Genomic DNA, 22,914 nt, shown 5'->3' with positions numbered 1-22,914 from the left:
CTCACTGGACCAGGCAGCAGTGCAACTGTTATATGAGACAATCTACAGCTCAGCAGCATTACATGACACATTCACAGCTTTGCACCAGGGTGGAGCTGTAACACAGGACAATATCAGAGCTGACAGGGCCATTCACTGACTCGTGTGTGTGTGTGTGTGTGTGTGTGTGTGTTTTGTTTGAGTGTGCGTGTGTGTGAGTGTGTGAGTGAGTGCTGCACTGTGAGAGATGCCAGCTGATCAGTTGCTCTCATCATTTAATAAGGATTATTCTGTAGCTATAAGAGATCTGCAGAAACATCAGAAAATTGTCAGGTGACTGTCAAATAACATCACAGCATACCAGACATTCAAATAATCCTTTGATTTATAGTCAATCATATTTTCCATAAGGAGTGACGTATAACTGATGGATATTTAAATATAGAAATGACAAGCAGGCTATTAAAAATAACACCAAATTCTGATAAACTGAAATTATCCTTTAAATGTGGACACAGACTCCCAGCATGCAGCAGTACCTGTGATGGGTGGAGGTAAGGCTCAGGGGGAGGCCAGGTTGGTCTGGACAGAGAGGCTTTTCTCCAGCAGGGCCTGAGGGAAGCCAAGGCGATCGAAGGTGCTGCGTTTCCAGTGGTGGCTGTCGCTCTGTGCCAGCGCCTCGTCCTCACTGAACGCCCTCACCACCGGCCCTGGTAACGGCAGAGGCACTGCCCCGTCACTCTCATAGCCATCCTTGGAGCCACCACCCTGGGCCACTCCCCCTCCCTGCCCCGAGTCCCAACTGCTCCTCTGTTTCATCACCTGCTGGGCCTCCCATGCCAGCCTGGCCTGGGCCAGCATCGCCTCAGATGCTGTGCCTGTTAACTCCCCCTCCGGGCCCCCACAACGTGCCAGCTCCTGAGGGAGGGATGGGCTTGCGACTCTTGCGTTTGCGGTTGCCTCCAGGAGAGAAAGCCCCAGGACCACTTGTAGAGGAGGAGAGGGAGTGGGTCTGGCTGGAGGTCCAGGATATGGAGTCCTCATAAAGCAACCTCTGGCCTCCCTCTCCTCCCTCCCCACTGTAGTCCAGCAGTAGGCGGGGGTCCCTGATCAGAGACTGGCTGTGCTGCAGAGTATAGGACCCCCCATATGAGCCACCATAACCCCCCGTAGTGCCGTAACGAAGCAGGCGGTCAGCAGTCTTAAAGCGAGGGCTGGAAGACGACTGCTCCACGTACACCAGCTGTTTGACGTACTCCTTCCCCACAGGACTGTACTCCAGACTTTGGGTCTTTTCTGGACACTTCTGCCTGGTCAGAACCAGCTGGCCATAAGGCGACTGGCCCTGTTTGGGGGAGTGATAAAGGGGGGCTGAAGACTTGCGAGCTGGTGACTTGCCAGTGCCATAGAAAGAAGAGGAGTCAGACAGCTGCATGTCAGTGGGAGGCTCCTCATAGATGGGAGGGGGCTGGTACTCTGATGGCGGCTCCTCATACAGTGGGGGTTCATAAGCATAGCGGGGCGAGGGAGGCTGGGAGTCAGCTGAGGAGCGGCGGTGGGTGCCGGTTCCACCAAGCTCAGCCCCGCTTCAGGAAGGGAGACTGACGGCGATCAGCGTAGAGGATGGGGGAGCCGTCGGGTTCTGAGGGCGGGTTTCCTCCGGAAGAACGGCGGGTTCGTGAGGTGGTGCCCCCTCCAGAGGGAGCACTGGGGGTGGGGGGGTCACAAGGCGAGTAACCATTTCCCTGGTGGGCCAAGAAGCTGGGTTCTCTGTCTGTCACCTTGATCAGCATTCGCTCCTTTGTACCAGTGTTCCATCTGAAGGGAGAAGTCCTGAGAGGAGAGGAGATTTAATTAATTAAGGGTTAGGACACAGAATGATAAAGAGTTGTCTGTCACATACAGGGCCTGGAAATACTGTGAAGAAGCTTTTTTCAAGCTCAGTGTGCTCTTCATATTTCTACATATTATACATGGACAGGTCAACACCTCAGGCTCTTTGTTGTGTTCCTTGAGGTATTCCTGAGCAGTTTTTGTGGTGTGGTGGGAGCACTGTCCCACCCACAGGCCCCAGGTTTTCATCTTCAGATGTCTCAGAAATTGTTAACCTCTGATGTTGTCTACATCGTTTCTCTTTCAGTTTAAACTATGTTTGAATGTGTGTTGGTTATGTCCTCTGTCATACAGATTGAAGTATTCAATTTCATTTTATTTTTTTTAAAAGGTGAAATGTGTTGAGTAATTACTGATGCAGATTTGATGCAATGCAGTGGTGGGTTGTCTCTGCTGGCCTAAACACTGTCACAATCACTGAATTATATTTTTATATAGGTCCATTAATATTATATGTATTAAATTGTTCCCAATAGTCTATTCTCTACATCTCATAGCTTTCCTTACGTTTGTGCAGCTTCCCATACAGTCTGTTTATGTTGGAGCTTTTATCCAATCAGATTTCAGCCCTGTGATGCCAAGTTAACCTTGAAGCCTTCAGAATCAACAGAGCAGGCTCCTGTCATTTAAAATGAATGGCGATGAAACTGTTGCCTCATGGATCCTTTAACCAATCAGATTTCATGTTGGTGAGACCAGGGCCCATCTAGCAGGCCTACCATGATGTCAGCATTTTCATGTCATTTGATTGGATGGTCAGAGAGCGTACTGGTCAGAGCTAGCAAACCTCATCTATAGCTACAAGCTAAAACATGTTAGTATAGATTTAACAGCTGTTTTCTCAATGCTGAAAGTCAAGTCTGCCCAGTTGTATTTCTTGCCTAAGTTTTTTTTATTTTTATTTTTTTTCCTTTATTTTGACAGGACAGTGGAGAGAGACAGGAAACAGAGAGAGAGCAGGGGAATGACCTGCAGTAAAAGCTGCTCAGGGCACTAAGGCCCATGTGGTACGCTCCCCAACCATTCAGGGCAGTTTCAGTGAGTAAAATGCATTTTCAGATATTTTCTTGTTTATGTTTTTGTCATTTTATGAGTTAATATTGATGCTTCTGTTGGAGATGATGTGTGTGGAGCAGCTGTGGCTGCAGTGTTTGGAGACCTATTGAACTGTGTTAATTGGGTTTTTATAGCATTGCTTCAGTAATGGCATTTATTCTGGCCTCATGACATGTCTGTCTGTGGTGCAGAGTTATGTTATACTGCATTTCTGTATGTTGTTGATGGTTTCTATAGCCGTGACTTCATAATGACGGTATTCAGAGGTGGGCAAATTCAAGTCACACTGCTGAAGACCTAGGTGTAAAATGCACGGCCCACCACATGATTTAAGTTAAGAATGTACAGAATTCTTATTTGCACATCAGTTATCATTCTCATATAGTTCAAATGCTGACTTTAATAAAGATGTTTAAATACATTTCTTGCTGTTTTCCCAACTCAAAATGGTGGCTGGAAAATGTTTTAATCCATTTTGGTTTTCTTAAAGCAAAGGTGCTGAAGATAGTTTTAATGACAATAATATCTAATGCAGGGACACTGCCATAGGAAATAGCCACCAAATAGCAGCCTCTGGCAACAAGAGACCTTTACTTCATTAGTTCACATTCACTCATCATTCATTCAGTCATTCGTGTCAGTGAGTGGGCCCTCACATTCTGCTTGTCTGTCGGACAACAGGAAGGAGGAGGAGGGAGAGTGGTGTGGGATGAACAACAAGAGGTGAACTGGGCCAGAGAGAGGGAAGTGTGAAATCAATTGCAGCATTGGCCAGCGTCCACTTCCAAATACTTCCACACACTGACACCAAGGGCCAGGACTCAATAGTGGCAGTGTAGGTGTTTGTGTACTTGTGGATGTTAATATGCATATGTGTGTGAGAGAGGAAAACAAAGAGGGCGAGATTAGGGAATACAAGGCTGCGCTGGCATCTAACACAACATGCTCCAGACTCTATCTCTAACCCAACGCTCTTTCTTATCCTTCCTCAGTCCATCCATGCTCTAACGATTTTCTTTCTCCATCATGTGTCTACACATCCCTCTTTTTCCTCTCTGTCTGCTAGTCCTAACCACACAGTCAACACTGCTTTCTGTCCCTCTCCTTAAATTATTCACGATCATTTGACCTTCAGATCAATGTTCACATTCTCTGCCTCTTCCAATCAGTCATTGCAGTGCCAACCTGTAGATCTCTTCCTCTCATTCTCCTTCAACCACAAACTAATTCTTGTTGTTCAGTCAGCTTTCTTTGACTATGGTCCCAAAAAGTCCCACTGTGTATCAAACAGTGGTCAGAGGTGTAAATGTTGATTGTGCCAGCACAACAAATCTTTCTATCAAATCAAATCAAATCATTTCAATCTCAAGAAAAGCTACTTTTATTCTTCATTCTACCTATGTAACAGAGGGGGGTGGGGGTCTTAATGTTGGAGAAATGCTTTCATTCCAATGAAAAATCATGAATCAGTAAGAACATGAACCTTTCCTGTCGGGCTTATACAACGTAGTCTAGCAAAATTTTTAATATACTATGAATAGAACAATGCCCTCTACAGATTCAAGTACATTATATGTCTGAATTCAAACTACATGGATTTGGTATATATTTACATATATTTGGGCTTAAAACTGCTTCATACTGGATCCAAAACAAAATTCCAATTCAAAAATTTGAATTTAGAGAGTATCAATTTCACAGATGCAACACACACCAAATCTGAGGAAAAATTGTCCACCGCTTCATATTGTCACTCATTTTCTTTTGGTGCAGCTGGTCAGCAATGGAGTCTTCAGTTTCTAGCAGTGATGACGTTTTGCTTTTCATGCTTCTTAACAAAAGGAAAAGATTTGGACTGAACCTTGGCGAGATGATAAGAGGAAGGTGAGTCTGAGTGACTGGCAGTGTATTTGAGAACTGATTATAATATAATTATAACTGGATTTATTCCTGTCCTTGTCATTCACAGATAATTCACCAGTAAGATACTAAGCAGGTTGAGAAACAACGATCTTGTATCATCATTAAATGGACAGGGATTTGGTTGATCAAAGCCTTATTTCAAACATGAAAACAGCACAAAGTCATATGAACCCGTCCTCTACCATTCGCCTCTACCATATGTGAATACCTACAGTATCCTAGCTTTCATCAGTACGTCTAGAATGTTAAATTCACTGACTGATTAATCAGCAATGTTGAAAACTGATATATTAATAAATCATGAAAACTATCAATTACACTATTACACAGCCTTTTTAAGGCAGGATTGTTGGATTATCGTGCTGTTATTCCACCTTGTCTTTCTGTATAAAGGCACAGAGAGAATGGGGAGGAAGTCACAGAGTCGAATCAACGTCTGTGTGAATGAGGGAGCCAGCAGATGCCGATCGACACTGAGACTGCTGGGTGACATGTTGTGCCACTGATTCTGCAACACCATGCTGTCTAAAATCACACACAGGGGAGGCATTACACCAACTGTGTCCGGCTCAGCGTAAACAAGCAAAGGCAGCATATTTGAGGGTCTTACTGCCAATATTGGGGAATTTCTGCATAAAAGGAGCTAATATTTGCAGCCCTAATCGTAAGTACCATGTGTACATAATTTATTTGACTTCATAAGACTCAGAGATTTGGCTTAGAGATTTTCACTGGCATGGATAGTGTTGCACATAGACAAAACTGTATGTAGGCTAAAGGCTAAAAAGAGGTGGTTTGACTTAAACCTTAAAACCACTGCCAAGTACAGGAGGAGGGTGAAATGATGTGGTGACACCAAACAGTGAACTGCCTCAACTGGAAATCATCCCTCCAAACAGCCAGGGTCAGGTATGCTGTGGCAATTCACTGTCATTCATTGATTTACAGTTCAGACTGCTAAAGGACATCTAGGTTACTTTTCCCCATAAGCCAGACCAAACTATACCACTACTGATACACTGTCATCTGCTCTCTTTTTACAACTGCAGACTCTACAACTTTCAACAGAACATGAAAAGGATTTGTGTGTATCAGTTTACACAGGGAGAGAGGGAGAGAGAGAGAGAGAGAGAGAGAGAGAGAGAGAGAGAGAGAGAGAGAGAGTTGGTAGACACTTCACATATAGAATGGGTGAGAGCAGATCTCCCAGCCATCTGGACTGACAGTCTGCAGCTGTGCCACCAGGCCTCTCACCACACACACACACACACACACACACACACACACACACACACACACACAGGAAAAAGAGGGAAAAACATAGCATCAAGGCCAGTTTCCATGAATAATTCCCTTCCACAGTAAAAGGGAACAGGTAAAGGCTTGGTGTTGGACAGACAAGTGACAAAGCTAATTTGGCCTGGAAAGGGGTGATGATGAATGATGTATCCTATGTGGACAACAACAATACAAGAATTTCTGTGTTATTAGTTAAAATACATTGTGTTTATTCATAATTGTGACTTAGATGAGGGTCTTGGCAGCAGACTGTTACAGTTGGTTTGCACTGTCGTTTCACAGCAAGAAGGTTCTGTGTGGAGTTTCCATGTTCTCCCTGTTCCTGTGTGGGTTCTCTCTGGGTTCTCCAGCTTCCTCCCACAGTCCAAACACATGCAGGTTAACTGGTGACTCTAAACTGCCTGTAGGTGTGAATGTGAGTGGTTGTTTGTCTGTATATGTCAGCTCTGTGATACACTGGTGATCACCAGTGTGTATCCTGCCTCTCACCCAGTGTCAGCTGGGATAGGCTCCAGCCCCCCTGACCCTCAAAGGATAGGCTGTATAGATAATGAATGGATGGATGGATGAAGATCTGACCATATTTTAAGCCAAATTTATGCATAAATGTGGATAATTAACAAAGGACTCACTTTACTCTTGCTGCTGTATGTACTGTATGTGCCCTTTAATGAAACCAACAGCAAATAAATTAAATTAAATGTAAATTAGATCAGGGAATTTGGCTGCGTAAATCAGCTGCAAAAATACTGGGCAGACAGTAAAGGCAAGAGATTAAAATAAAGTATCTCATCTCTACTAAGCAGCAGCTCTACTCTAAACCTCAGATCTTTTCTTTCTGCTGGTGGTCAATGATTTGAACAAAATCAGGTGACCTTGGCAATATGTGCTTGTATGTCTATATCTGCTATATATGTTCCTGTGCTGACTGGTGAGTCATTTTTCTGTCTACATTTAGCACAGATGAATGAAATTATCCTGATTCACACAGCATGTGAGAAACATACAGATAGCAAGAGATTATCCTCTTCTCTACTCTTCATCTTGATCTCTGTCCTCCTATCCTCTCCACCTCTCACCCCTTTTCTCTCTGTCTGTTCCTCCCTCACTCCCTCCTTTAATGGGATCCTCGGTGTGTGTGGGGAGGTAGAGCTGTGTAGAGGTCAATATCTCCCATCTGTCAGAGAGGAAGCTGTGTGGTCTATGACAAACTGCCTGTCCTGCTCTCCTTAACAGCATTCACTCTCTCCAGAGATCATCTTCAGCCTGACACTCAGTCGCCACACTAAATACTTCGACTACTACCTGCTCTAACTAAATGCTGGCAGTGAACCAATGTGAACAGAGAACATCATGGCATTTGACTTTCAATACTTGTTATGAACAGATATAAAGGGAAGGACACATGAACCAACTGACATCACCATCATTAGTATTTTAGTATCAGTATTTTTAATAAGTAAATATGGTTCTGTCTTCAACAACTGTGTGCAGAAAGTACAACGTGTGCATGACTTCAGTACTGTGTGTGTGCAAGTGTTTCTAATGCAGCAGTCAACAAGGATCTGGATACTGAGCTAAGCCACACTCGTTCACACCATTCAGTTTGTTTTTCAGTTTTAGTGAGCATGGCAGAGTTGAATGAGTTTATGATGTTTTGAATGTGTTCTGCTACTCACCAACCACAGTGTCTGTCACCTGAGCTATCCAACAGCTGACTTTGGCCATTTCTTCTGAACCAACGCTAACTGAACCGCTGTATCAAAGAATGCTAAAAAATGGCCTGGTAACCGTCTTTCCCACGGCTCCTTCACAATAATCATCTCCTGCTGGTTTGCTGGTGGAATTTTTTTAATGTGAAGCAGCAGCAGAAAATGTCTGATCTGCATCAGCGGTAACTAGAAACACTTCTCAATATAATGCAGTCTAGTAGAACCACAAACTATAGTTGAAATAACACTTCTCTGACGGTATCAACAAAAACTGAACATTATAAGGCAACACTAGAATTTTTGGTGATGTTGTACAGTTAAATCTGTCTATCCTATTGGTCCAGAGCGAGTATCTTGACAACTAGTGACCAGAATGCCATGATATTCGTGGTCCCCGGAGGACTTGAATTCTAATGTTTCTGGTGACCTCTGATCTTTCTTCTAGCACCACCATCAAGCCAAAATGTCAAAATCTAACGGGAAGATTGTCATGTCATTTATTGAACACATTCATGTTCCCCAGAGGATGAACCCTCTCCACGTTTTGTTAGACTATGAGTTTCAAAATCATCAACTGGTCAGCATGTCACTCGGGTTAATAAAAATGACAGTATTGACAAATCTGCTCCTCCTGACATCTTGTGTCTACCCAAGACTGTTGTGGAGAAACAGATTTTTAATGTGAAACTGCTTCATTCATTGTTTTTACCAGTTCTAATTATCCGGTCCATTTGTGAGGAGGAGAACCCAACAGATAATTCAGCTCCCAGTAAAAACATCCTGAACGACTGACACTGAAACAATCTACCTACAAACAAACACAATGAGTTTTATGAGTTATGTAACAATGAAAACAACAACGCCTGTGCTAATTCATGACATCCCCGTGCTCCCTTACTTTTCCACCCTGCTGGACATTGTATTATGCACTTGTGGGAAACCCTGCCATATACTATGTTGTTCTCCTTGAGCTACACGGGCAGAGGCTGTAATCATCTCTAAGAGCAGTGATTTGCTGTTTCTCTGAGTGTACACAATGTGAATAACTGGACAGAACAGCTAGGACATTAGCACACTGTGTACTCTGTGTGTACTCAGTGTGTGCGTTTGTGTGTGTGTGTGTGTGCGCTCGCTGAAGTACAGAAGACATTTACAGGACACTGTGACCCCAGTCAGGCACATCCACCAATCACTGTAGACTGCAGCAGATTACAGCAAACCAGCAAACCAAGACCGGTTAGACAGAGGGGAGGAGGATGATAGGATGCTGAGGTGAGAGAGAAAAACTGAGTGTAAAAAGAGGTGAAAGGCTTTGAAGGTGAGAGAGGAGGGAATTAACAGACAGTGACAGAAACAGAAAGGAGGGTATGGGATGATGAGACAGAGACAGACAGAGAGGAAGTCTGATTCTGACCTTCTACAGGAAAACTACAGGCGCTATGTAAACTGGGTTTATATAGAGTTTATGCCTATATAACATCAGACTGCTATGAGAAAATGTGAATTATAGCATGTTCACGTTGTGTAGTTCCAGTGCAGAATATATAGCTGTTTATTTTTTTTCCAGTTTAATATCACACAGGTTTCAATGTCTGAACAGGTTAGGAGATTGACTATTCATGTTTATGTTCATGGAAATCTCCCCATTGTGGGACTAATAAAAGATTATCTTATCTTAGGCCTAATTGATTAATTCAGGCTTCTGATTGGCTGCTCAGCAGGAAGTAACTTCTAAACCTGCAGAGGTTCTTTCTATGCTTGTGCTGAGATGTTTGCATCCATTGCTGTGAAGACATTTTGACCTCAAAGGGCTGTTGGGTGGTTAAGACTGGGTATTACCAAGCCTCATCAACCCCAACCAAGTGGGATTTATGAACTAGAATTACAACCCCACAGTATACCTCCAGCCAGTGTTTTCGCAGAATGTTATGATGACTTTTGACCCTTGGGATATTGAACGTCATTTAATCTTAGATATTTTTGTAAATTTTTGTTATAATTAGCGTGTAATCCTCCTGTGGAAATAATTAAATGGTCCGTGCTGTTTGGTAGGTTTCTGTTTCTGCCAGCCTCTATCAGCTAACTCACCAAGACACCAACAGCCTTACCTGTCTGCATCCTCTCTGTTGCCCTGTTTTTCAGACAGCTCCTGGTCAAGGGAGGAGGAAGTGCTTCCCTCTCGGCTGACCCCGCTGTTCCGTCCCGGGCTGTTGTCAGCTGACGCTCTCCCTCCTCCTCCTCCTCCTGCAGGACGGGGGGTGGTGGCATCAGTGTGCTGCTTCAGAGTCTGCAGCTTGGCCAGAGGGATGATGTCGCAGCCCTGGGGCCGATGCCACACTGTGCGCTGGGTGGAGGCGTTGTAATAGTAGAAGCGCGAGGTGTTAGGGTCAAATAGCTCCCACCACTGGTTCTCACCGGTCCGCTTGATGCGAACACCCTGCGGAGGGTCCCACACGCACTCGCCCGTCAGCAGGTTGGCGTACATACGCTCCCGTGTGCGTGGCTCGATGATCTCCACCCACTCCAACCTGCAGGGGAAGAGATCAGAATGAGTAAATGACTATGAAATAAAGTGAATGTGACCTCCGACCACTGAACGTCCACCTCTGCACCGGGAGTAATCACTACACCTGCAGAGCTACTGTAGCTTCTCATCGGCAGCAGAGAACAGTCACCACTGCCAGGTTGTGTGCGTTAAACCAACAACATCAACAACAATAAAAAAACGCTCATATTTTGGCCTGACTTTCACACATATGGGGTTGACATCTGTGATTGATTTATGATTTAACAGAGACTTATAACACCTGTAGGAGATTTTGTTGCACTTAGCATAGCGACTTGACTTGTAATGACTCCGCCCCATGTGTGTGTGTGTGTGTGTGTTGAAGAGCTACATAGGTATAAAGGCACACGTGACACAGGAGGAGAGCAGAGAAACAGGGCCATTTACGAGAAGCAAAAGACTCTCACACTGAGCTCAAATGAGCTTCGGTATCTTGGCAGGACGGGCCGCCCTGCCACACATCTCCACACATTCCCACAAGACGTTGCCCAGAATTCAACAGGACATGATTTGAAAGCACGTACCTGTCTATATAAGGTCTCACGCTGACAATGCATGTCACAGCTAAAACCAAGACATGAGGTGAAATGAACCGTGTGTAGAGCTCAGACACAGGACTCTGTCGAGGCACAGATCTGGAGAAGGCTACAAAAAATTTCTCCTGCACTGAAGGTTCCTAAGAGCATGGTGACCTCCATAATTCTGAAATGGCCTGGAGCAACCAGGACTCTCACTAGAATTGGTTCAGTCAGGGTAGAAGGGCCTTAGTAACACAGGTGACCAGGAACCTGATGGTCACTCTAGCTGAGCTCCAGAGATCCTGAGTTTTGTTGACTTTAGCCTCAGGCTGAAAATTAACAAAAAGGTGATGGGGTCTGAATACTTTGTGAATGCACTATATATACTATAGAAAAATATAATATAGAAAAATTCCCAAAATACACTGTGTTGCACACAAATCAGCTGACATGATCCTACCATGATGACATGCATGAACTATGAGTTACTGTATTAGGGCTGAATGATAAGCAAGAAAATAAATAAATGAAATAAAATCATCTTGCAACTATTTTGACAAGATATTAACTACTAATCAACACTAACCTTTAAATGTTATGTGGAATTTGAAGGGAACAGGCCAGCAGGACTTAATAGTTACTGGACAGTCATACAAATCAGACATGGTTACAGTGACAGTTTGAAGAAAATGTCACAAGCAGAATTCTGCTGAGGAGAACTGAAGGCTGTAGAGTTTAATGACTATATATATAATGACTATAATTTTCGTTTCTTGAAAAAACAAAAACAAAAGGCATCCGTCCTCAGCTGCAAAACTGCAAAGGGATTACACAGAGCTGCAACGTATTATGAATAATAAAATGGAAGTCAGAGTCTGCTCATAGGCCTGCGCACACACACACACACACACACATACAGTGGTAATAAAATAACATTTTGACATCATTTTGAAACCACACTGTGCTGCTGTGTGCGTGAAGCGTTCAGAGCAGCTGTGGATGGAGAAGAGGTCAATCAATAACAGCTGAGCTGGCAGACAGTGGGTTTCACAGAGAAACATGCAGCAACAGAGCAGGATGAGGTGACGCTGACAAAGACTTCAGCACCAGTCACTTCACAGGATTTTGGATGGCCACAATGACACTGGCATATCCCTTCATCACCATCAACACGCGTACACACAGACACACACACACACAGAGTAGTTTATTTTGACTCAATCCCACATACATCTTCCTGCTGCTTCAAATACACCTACAAAATTTTTTGACTAACTTTTGCTTGAAACTACAGTGACCAGCTGTTTTAGGAAATTACTCAGCCTTTTTTAAAAAGTGAAATAATATAACTGTAATTGTGTTAGAGAGTTACTTTTTCACAAGGAAATAATGGGCTTGGGGCTGAGCTATAGACAGGGTAAGGAAGTCAGAGAGTGTTGAGAGGTGGACTAACACATTGTTGGCTGTAGGAAAAGTATAAAGTAAGGACAGTTTAAACTCTCTAATACTTACATGTGATGATGGGAAGGTCAGACAGTGTAAGCTACTAAACACTGTAGTCAGAAGCCATGTCATCCGACAGCCAAATGATGATGGCTTTTGAACAAATAATGCACAAAGAGGTGAACTTTTTTTAATCTACAACATATGAGTGCAGACCTTTTAAAATAAGTTAACATTTTCAGCTGCATGCAGTGACTAAAAAAAACACAGCTTCATATTCACTTTGATGGAGTACTGATCTTAAGCAAGCAAGACACCAATTCAGAGGCTATCTTGATCATTATGGCACATTATGGAGACAGAGACACAGAGTGCCATTTAGTGATGTGCACATTCAATCAAGGTTAACTGTCTGAATGTACAGACAGTTGTTTGTAAACCTGTGAGCTTGTCTGTACATGGATGTTAGCCACAGTCCAGGCCCACTGAAGAACGTGGTATCGTCATTTCATTTCCTTCATAATGTGATTTCACACTGACTGTATGGATTTTCAGGCCATGGCTAGTTCATGTTGGCTCCAGTTCTGCTCCTGAACTTCACTTACAATAAATGTTAGGGATTATGATGAAATACACTCACTTGCACTCACACACACTTTGTTCTGAAAGGAGCCTCAGTTCTTCATGGCATGGATTCTGCAAGATGTTGGAAAAATGTTGACATGGTTGTCTGGTTTTGGTGAGCCTGTGTCCACTGCAGCTTTAGATTTTTGTTCTTGGCTGACAGGAGTGGAACCTAATGTGGTCTTCTGCTGTTGTAGTCCATTCACCTCAAGGTTGGACGTGTTGTTCATCCAAGTTCTTCTGCTCAGTACAGTTGTACAGAATAATTATCTGAGTTACTGCAGTCTTTCTGTCACCTCGAGCCAGTCTGTCCACTCTCCTCTGACCTCTCTAATCAATAAGGTGTTTCCATCCACAGAACTGCTGCTCACCTGAAGTTTTTAGTTTTTAGCTCCATTCTTAGTAATTCTTAGTATTCTTAGAGTTTGGATCAACCGTTCCACTCTCCATATTACCATGGTCGATCCCTTGTTTAACGGCTGGAGATTCAAATTTGTCGTATCCATCAGGAAAAAGGCAGTTTGATACACAAAAGCAATCCATCAGTTTTAGATGCAAAGTCTGACCTTTAACTAATTCTGTGAAATTCCAGATGGAAAGTTTTCCGGACCAATGTATTGTCAGTATCGTAAGGCATCCATGTTGATCTCTCATGTGACTTTAAATTCCATTTAAATCATCAGGGAAAAAATTAACATTCTTAGCAGACCGAAATAAGCCCTATATTAAAACTGGGCAGAGGGTTGACTGTGTTCGTGGTTCGTGAAATACAAGGTATGGCTATTAAATAACCAGACTAATGCTGTAATTCAATTTTATTGAACTTAACATTTTTCAGTGTCTTTCTCCTTCAACAAACTCCTCTTCTGCATCAACACAGTGCTGCATTCAGGTCCTCCACTGATCAAAGCAGTGCAATAGGTCTTCTTCAGTTGTCTCAGAAACTCTGTGGTTCTTTTCTTAACTTCCGACACAGACTCAGAACGTGTTCCTTTGAGAACAGATTTGATCTTAGGAAAAAGGAAAAAGTCACATGGTGCTGGATCAGGTGAACAGGGAGGGTGATCAAGCACTGGGACTTGTTTTAGGGCCAGAAACTGCTTTTCCTTTTGATCAGGAGTCAGAAGTTTTGGGACGACTTTGGCACACACTTTTGTCATCTTCAAATTTTCATGCAAAATTTGCTGAACTGTCTCTTTTTCAATGGAGACCACTTCTGCTATCATCTTTGTTTCATTTGTTGAATGTTTTCAGAAGTTTTTGATGTGCATAGGCATACAGAACACTCATCATCTTGGACATCCTCTCTGCCTTCACTAAATCTTTTGTACCATTCAAACACACGTGCACGTGAAATGCAGTGTTCCCCAGACAATGTACCAAAAGATTCAGCTGCTTTGTTCAATTTCACCAAAAAATTCAAGTTAATGCTCAACTTTTAAGCTAATCATTTTCCAATGCCTTAGCAAAAACACATGCACTTCAATCAGTAGCTGCAGTGAACTAAAGACATCACTTATTGGAAACTTACAGCAGCTGTGTGTGAATACCCAACCTATTATAACACTCAGTGTGACTGTGAACCACATGGTTTTATAAGAGCAGTCTCATTATTTAATAGCCATACTTCGTATGATCCAGGAAGTCCAGTTTGAGTAACAGATCTGTGAATTTGATGGCCTCTCAGACACTCTAACACGCTTTGAGAGAGGACTGTAGAACTCTGAAAAGGTATTGTGGCATCTTGCTGGATGATATTATGTTGAGACAAAAACTGAGCTGAACTGTTTTGCAGGATGATCCTGTGGTGCTTTGCCAGAGCCAATGTAATCGCCACACTGGCTCCATTGAAATGAATCAGAGGGCTGAGCTTTAGATTTAAAGCTACAGTCAGTTTGAATACAGCTTTAGTCCAGATATGAATAAAGCTGAGAGAAGCAGGCTTCTTTGAATTCCACAGACAATAACAGTTCATCCTTACTGAACACACAGGAATTACAGCTGCTGAGCAGATCACTGACAGAGGTGTGGCTGAAGTGCATCTGAATCTGATGATCCACTCAGGCCTGAGCCTGAGCTACATCCTTTTCCTCTGGATAAGGGGCAGACACAGCATTGACCACAGTCCTGACAGCTGATGCATCACACATGGACTTAACCACTGCCAAACAAGTCCTATCCAATACCATGATGCACCTGCTTCTATAAGGCTATCAATCAGTGAAATATGCAAGTTCATACAGTCAGATGCTAAATTGTTGTTAATCTCTGTAAATGTTTTTGAATTTTTATTTTGAAGGAGCAAATCTGAGGAAAACATAACACAGACAGTTTAAAGGATTATTTCAGTTCACTGAAAACCATATCTTATTAGATAAGAATTGTTTTGAATTTGTTTTTTGAAGGTAAAACTAGTAGTACTAGTAGGTCAAAGGTGAAGCAGGAAGTGGGTCTGCAACAGACCGTCTAGTTGATAATTTCACTTTGTTTCTCAACCTGTAAAACTTCTTTTTAATAATGGTCCACAGCTCCCTGATCTCAGCTAATTATTTACACAACTTTGCTTATTTGCTTTGTCGTCAGTTTCCTTGTGATACCAGACTTTTCCATCACCCTGTAGAGTTCTCTGCCAGAGTGAATGATCTCTGTTTTTAAAGCAGCAGAGCCTTGTTGAGCACTGGGACAGCCACAGTTCTTACCAGCTACTCTGTGTGAATGTGTGTGAGAAAGAAAGAAGAGAGAAAGACACGGTGCATCAACTGTCAGAGTGAATGCTTGTGAAATGGAGCAGTTAAATAAAGAGATCCACAGCGGAGATAGTAGGATTAATTGGCCATAATTGGTTGATGTGTTGGTGGTCCAAATGACCCAGTTTAGCTGGCGACCCTCCCTGTGCACTGCAGAGACAGATTCTGTGCCACAGTTAGCATACACTCTGAAAGCTTCTAATGTGGACCAAAAACTTCTACTTCTTAACCTGTTATAAATTCTTAGCTGCAGGTTGTCAGCCACAGGTTTAAAATATTCTGCCCTCATTAAATACAACACACAACAGAACAATACAATTTTTTTCTGCAGTCTGTGGTGTCAATCAGGCCTAGTATGTATTGGCCAAATATGGTAACTTCCTGCAGTCTTGCCTGCAGAGTGAGGTTGCTAGGCAACCATCGGAGATCATGCATATCAATTTTATCTATAGACTGCTCTAATAGTATTCCTGCTATAATCATATTAAACTTTCATTTTTGTTAAATTAACAAAAAGTGATTAATTAAAATGATTTACGTGTATTTTAAGAATTGGCTAACTAATGCTGCAAACAGTGTTGGGTGGGCCCTCACACAACAGGGGTGCTGGCGGGATGCCGGTCAGTGCAGCTCTGTACAAATGAGTAAGACGTTATTTCCAGCGTGGAGTGCGTGGCCAAGGAAATGATGCACTGCACATGTTCTATGACTTCCTGTGCTCACTATATGGTGCTACATAGCACACACCAAAGATGCATTATGTTGCTGTATATCCAGTACAGACCAGACCATGAAAATCTAATGTAAACCAAATGATGATTATCAGATCTTCTCTCAGATCAGAGCTTCCTGTTGCCAGCAGGTGGTGCTATGACTGTGACAGAAAATTGACATGTGGACACCTTCAGGCTGAGACTCTGAAACGAGAACTTTGGGGCCGATCGGATGTTGTATATTTGAGTAACAAGAATTTCCTTTTCAATGGCGAGACCTCGAAATTTGCCATGCTGCCAGGGTGACAGTTTGATGAACACAATTTTGACAATTTAGCATTACATTAGTCAAGACAATGAAATTTGTTGTACCACCACAAACACGCCCTTCAATAAAAACTCACAATTTTCATAATACAGCATCATGAAGGTCTAAGCTTTTTTGACCAAATTTGAGGTGGATCTGGTCGACATGCTGGGAGGAGTAAAGTATAAAACACCAGGAGGCGGCACTATAGCTATATCTGCATATTGTCATGTAGATGTCTTCAGGGCAGGACCCTTATCATACATGGGAAGTTTGGACAGTGTTTATGTGAGTGAGAACAACTTCCTGTTTCATGGTGAAACATCAAAATTTGCCATGTTGCCACTTACATGCCCAATGAAATCTAAAAAGCTTCACAATTCAGCATCATCAATGTGTTAAGATTTCACTGACCAAATTTAAAGTTGATCTGATCAATTCTGTAGGAGGAGTTAGATAAAGTACAGCACCTGAAAATCAGAAAAAACTGCACCAAAACTGCACAATAAATTCAAAATGGCTGACTTCCTGTTGGATACCTAGGCTATGGTTTAAAATGGGCTTTTCCACAAGTCTCGGGATGTTAGATGTGCCTATCAAATTTCACATATGTAGGTGAAACCACTGGTGTCCCTTTGTTTAAATCTTCCAGGGGCCCCTATGGGGCAATTTTGCCACACTCATGTGCAATATTGGTCTTTTCACCAGGTTTAACATTTTATGAGATTTCAAGCATGTTTAGGCCTAAAAAATGTGATTCATTCAATGCTTTCATCTTTCACCCATCTGTATTTCAGCACAGTGAAAAGAACTGGCCTGAGGTTCCTCTAACAGGCAGCCTGGGCATGCACATACCAACACGTTCTATTTGGATAATGCTTAGCCTTGATGACCTCTGTGAATCAAACCAGATCAAACCTCCAACCGAACAGTCTGACGCTGTTTTCACACCTAGTTAGTTCAGAGGACTCACTTCAATCCCTGGAGAGCCTTCCCAGATGAACCACTACAGAGAACACTTCCAAACCTAATCTGAACCTAAACCATCTAAGGGAAGCACTGCACATTATGGGTTAATTATACAATGAACTATGGCTTAATTAAGGGTAAAGGATATTAGTGCTTTCTCCATGTCCAATCTTAAACCAGGAAAAAAAAAAAAACACTCCACTGCAACAAAGCTGGGAATCACAGCCCTGATCCTCAGAGTGCCTATTACTCATCCACTCTCTTCTTTAAAAAATCAATCTGCACAGTTCCTCTGTAGAAAATGAACAGGTTGCTGGAGGTTGTTGTTATAAAATCATAATAATGTGCTCTTCCACAGGTTTATTATTGTACAATAACAGTCATGTCATACACTGCATACACTTGCTTATTCATAGAAATACTGAATGTTTGCATTCAATAGATGATCCCTCTTGTCCTATTTTACCCTGTTAAGGTACTGTCAGTGAAAGCGCTGCCATTTCCAGGTAGGGTTTTAATGTGAAACACTGGCAGGAAGTGTTGAGCTTCATCAACCAAAAACTGGCAAGGCAGAGACAACTGTAATTCATTTGTGAATTAAAAAAATACTATGCTGCAAATGTATATGCCGGCATAATCATTTACATGCTTCTACTCACACTATCACAGTTAAACAACTTTCTTTGGCATTTACATCTATTTTTAGTGATGACACTCAATATCTAATTTTAGCAAATTCTCAACTTCCCCTACTTTTGCAGGCAGGCTCTTGATATCAGCGAAATCAAGAGATTTGCTGCTTTTCCTCTTGTTTTTCTTCTGTTCTTGTGTGATAGTCATTTTTGAGTTTTGGGGTGATGGCTTCTGACATAAAAGCTGCCCTCTGAAAAGCATGTCACAGCCTATCACTAAAAACATATGAAATCAATAAGCCATGGTTCCAGAATATAGTTGGGTTGGATAAGACATCTGGTTAGTGACCTACTGCATGTACAATACACTACATAGTATGTGCAAATTCACAGTAACCAGATTAATACAATGCATTTAAACAAGTTGACTGCATCCAAAACATACTGAATATTTTTGTCCTGAGGCACATGACATATGATATGGTGATATGGTGTTCCTATAATCAATAACTTTCTATCAGATTCTGAGGACAAGGTTCAACTAAGACCCAGTTCAGACGACATGAATTCAGCCTGAATGTGACACCATGTTGTCTTGGCTCACAAATTTCCAGCGTTGGGCCTTGAGTATGAATGTTGTACGAGTACAAATGGGCCTTGTGCTGTGACATCATCAAAGAACAACGATGTGGCGTCTGGGACGTCCCACACCCTGATGAAAAGTCTGGCACACATCTGGACCTTGCACAGCCCCCGAGCCAAAGCCCTTTACCTGATCCTGACCAACCCACATAAGGTTAATAGGAAACTGGGAATCAAACTTAAATAAATGTTTATCATACATGTAATACAACTGCAACTGCACTTTTATTTTGAAGACGACTGCATTTTCTTTTCCATTCAAATGTGTGTGGGTGCGTGTTGGCGAACAGAGCTTACGATAGATGTTAGTCCTCAAGAATGTCAGCTCAAGTTAAAAAAAGAAAGACTGATACAGAATGTAGAGTTTTTAATAAGACGTGGACTAAGTGTTTATTTACTGAAGTTAAAGCAGTGTTAGTCATCTTTGTACCTCTGATGACAAAAGATTTTTGAGATTATGGAGGAGCTGGCAGCAGTGTGGTCAGTGGAAGAGACAACGACGGGGAGTGACTTGAACTTGGAGGTAAATACATGCTGGCAAACTGGGACTGAAATGGGACAAACTGGCAACTGTTGCAACTGATGGTTGTCCAAATCTGACAGGGAAATGAAGCGGATGCAAGATGAAGTGACTGAAATGAACCCAGAATTGAAATTGGTATTTTTGTATTGTACTCTGCATCAGGGGCTGTTGTGTAAGCCAGTGCTAATGAACCATGTTACTGATGTTGTAACTAAAATAGTTCATCAGGGCAAGAGCATTGAATCACAGACAGTTGGAGACTGAACACGGTGACACAGGCTACCACACAGCTGTCAGGTGGTTCAGCCTGGGCTGACAATCACCTGTCAGATGCTGTTCAAGCCCAACACAGACTAGATGACTCTCACTGACCAAGAAAGAAGAACTGAAAACAGCAAATCAGGTAATTAGACTACAAACTAGGCAACAATAGCACTTAGTATAAAGTTAACTTAATGCTGGTCTTTGAAATACTGCAAAACCATGCACATTTTGATCACAGTTCTTTTTGTAGATGTTGATTCAATAGTGATAGTGTAGATACACTGTGTGAATTACTGAATAGTGATAAGCACAGCAGTTTTGGTATCACAGCTGTTCATTCGAGTCATCTCCAGCCAGTAAAATACCTGGGAAACCTCAGATCCAGCATGGGGATTTGAGCACCACCGCAAAGCCAACTAATCAACTTGAGTTGAGAAAAAAAAACCCTGATGTTGTCCTCTGCTACATACTAAAGCTATTTCAACATTATTATTATTATCATTTGGCTCCATGCCCCTGGCGACCTTTATGGATAAACTGTACAGATAATGGATGGACAGATGGATTATTATAATTATTAACATTAACACATGGGAAATTTGATGATGATGAAAAGATAAACAAATCAAAGACATGGAAGGAATAAAAACTTTAAAAAACAAATATGAAGAATCTCTTATTCCCAGTAGCTTACTTGCCGATACCCAAATATCAAACAAATTCCCTGCTGCTCTGCCTCTTAAAACAGCAGGCTGCCTGTTGTGCTGTGCATCTTGTCTGACAATGCACATCTCCCTGTTCCACACTTGTTCAGACAACCCTCACCTCTCATTTAGATTCAAGATTAACAACAGCACTGCTGCAAAAGAGGAAATGAATAACCATTTATTATGCAAATGAAAAGGAATAATCAGCCAGGGAGCACTTCTACCTTGTTCAGGGGAAAGAAGATAAGCAATACTAGGTCTTTTGGGGCAGTAACACACACACACACACACGCACGCACACTTATCCTATAATGTGTGGATGTCTGTATCCATGTGTAGCACATTAAAATTCTTTCCTGTGGCCATCATGTGAGGGAAAAGAAATGAGAACAAAGGATGGGTGAAGAGATGGGTGCATTCCACTTAGTTTATAGAAACACTCTCAGAGACAGAGAATTCATATTTATTCATTTAGTTCATTCCATCTGAGAGAGGGTAAGGTATGTGAGGTTCCAAGGCTTGAACCTGAGAATTTTCAGTTAAAAAATGATCTCCACCTCATCAGACTCTCCTGCTTCTGCCTCTCTCTGATTATGTTAGTGATGCCTCTGGCAGACAGTGGAGCCTGCATATGATGGATGAGAGTGGATCTGCCTCATGGCACACCCATACTAGTATCACATATCAGAGTCATGTCTGCGGGAACAGTTTGGAGAACCCCCTGAGGTGGTTTAAGCACCTCAAGGTGGATTTCATCCATTTCCAGTGCCTCTTGGATTTGGTATTGGACAGTTATCCACTCATCCCAATATATATTAAGTGGCTATGGGTAAATTGGTAATAGATGAGACAACTACTCACACTTACAGTCTTAGTGCATATTCAGCATTGGAATCCCAAACGCACAGTTTATTGTTCTCAGATCCCCAGGGACATGTCTCAAACTTGGGTCCTTGAGAGCATAATAGAGCTGTCCAGCACAGAGGGGGCCATGTGAAACAAAGAATGTTACAGTCCTTCCTGTCCCATTGGTAGTAGATTCATCAGCAGATTTTCCATAGTTAATGTGTAAACCACCAGTTTCTGCTGCATTCATCTGGAGTCACAGCAATCCCTGTCTGTAACACTGCATTATTTTCCAGTAGCTACCAGCTCACCATCACGCTGTTTCCTTTCCTTCACTCGAGTAAGCTGAAGGTACCTGCTTTAGTTATTGTCAATACTAACACAACACTTCCTGCATGTGTTTAATGATCAGTGTATTTTGATGTGAAGTTAGTGGTGAGCATTTATTTATCACTGCAGGAAATGTTGGCAATGCTACAAAGGTTAGCTCCAAGGCTGCCCCATAAAAGTTCATGCTTTGATGCATCTGTTGAGAAGACTTTGACTCAACTCTGCCTCACAGTACACACACAGATTAATGCAGAAGCAACAGCATGGAAGGCTGTCAGCACCTCTTGTCAAGACCATGGTTTGACACATTGTGTGGATTGAATGGATCATTATCGCTGACAAAGTATCATTAAGAAGAGCAGGTTAACTTAGTGTAGGAAAAAAAAGGCTAGTTCTGTGTACTGTACGTATTTAAGGAGACTGGCTTTTGTAAATTTGTTATAATATTCAGCTGTGCAGACCACAGTATGCACTGAAATGTCTCATTATCCAACCACCCAAGAGCACAGTTGGTCACAACATATTTACACTAGGATGGTGTAAACCTTCACACATGATTCGACAGTGTGCTGTTACACGAAAGACATCACTCATTTCTGTTTAGTTTTAGATTAATTTGATGACAATGAGATGACTTACAATGAAATATCATTAGTTTTGTACTCATGGTGGAAAACCCAATCACCACTGAAATCCCTTCAACTGATTCCATAGAAATAAGTTTTCTTAGGTGCATGATGCACGAGCAAGCAGAAAAAACAGTTTAGAGTAGGAAAAACATTATCGCTGAACGCCAACCTGCCACTACATGCACATGTAACATTTTCTTTTTCAATTTATGTTACATGACATGCTATGCTGTAACACAGAGAGACAGCAATGACAGTCTGCGCACAGAAATGTGATCCCGATCTGACTTTGCATAAACCAGAGGCACATTTTACTGTCCAGTCAAATCCAGTTATACATAGAGACAATCTAGACATGACAAGCACGGTGTATCTGAGAGAGAGAGAGAGAGAGAGAGAGAGAGAGAGAGAGAGAGAGAGAGAGATGATCTGAATATCAGGGTGAAATAACTGACCCAGGTCTCATCTGTATACTCAGAATAAGCACCACAAGCATGTCCGGTCAGTATGAAAGTGAAGTGCTACTCTGTCTCCTGGGGACTCTACACTGTTCAATATGGGCTCCTCTATGTCTCTTGGCCACAGGCCCAGC

The 22,914-nt window shown here is 42.3% G+C and overlaps 1 pseudogene; it reads right to left on the bottom strand.

Moving 5' to 3' along the window:
• Window positions 1-518: 518 nt before the first annotated feature.
• The window catches only part of LOC108890666 (rho GTPase-activating protein 39-like), a 36,084-nt pseudogene continuing 13,688 nt past the window's right edge, over window positions 519-22,914 (bottom strand).

The sequence above is a fragment of the Lates calcarifer genome, unplaced genomic scaffold (assembly GCF_001640805.2).
Source record: "Lates calcarifer isolate ASB-BC8 unplaced genomic scaffold, TLL_Latcal_v3 _unitig_1795_quiver_885, whole genome shotgun sequence".
Lineage (NCBI taxonomy): Eukaryota > Metazoa > Chordata > Actinopteri > Centropomidae > Lates > Lates calcarifer.
Note: the sequence above shows the minus strand (reverse complement) of the source record. Positions and strands in the feature narration are given on the sequence as shown.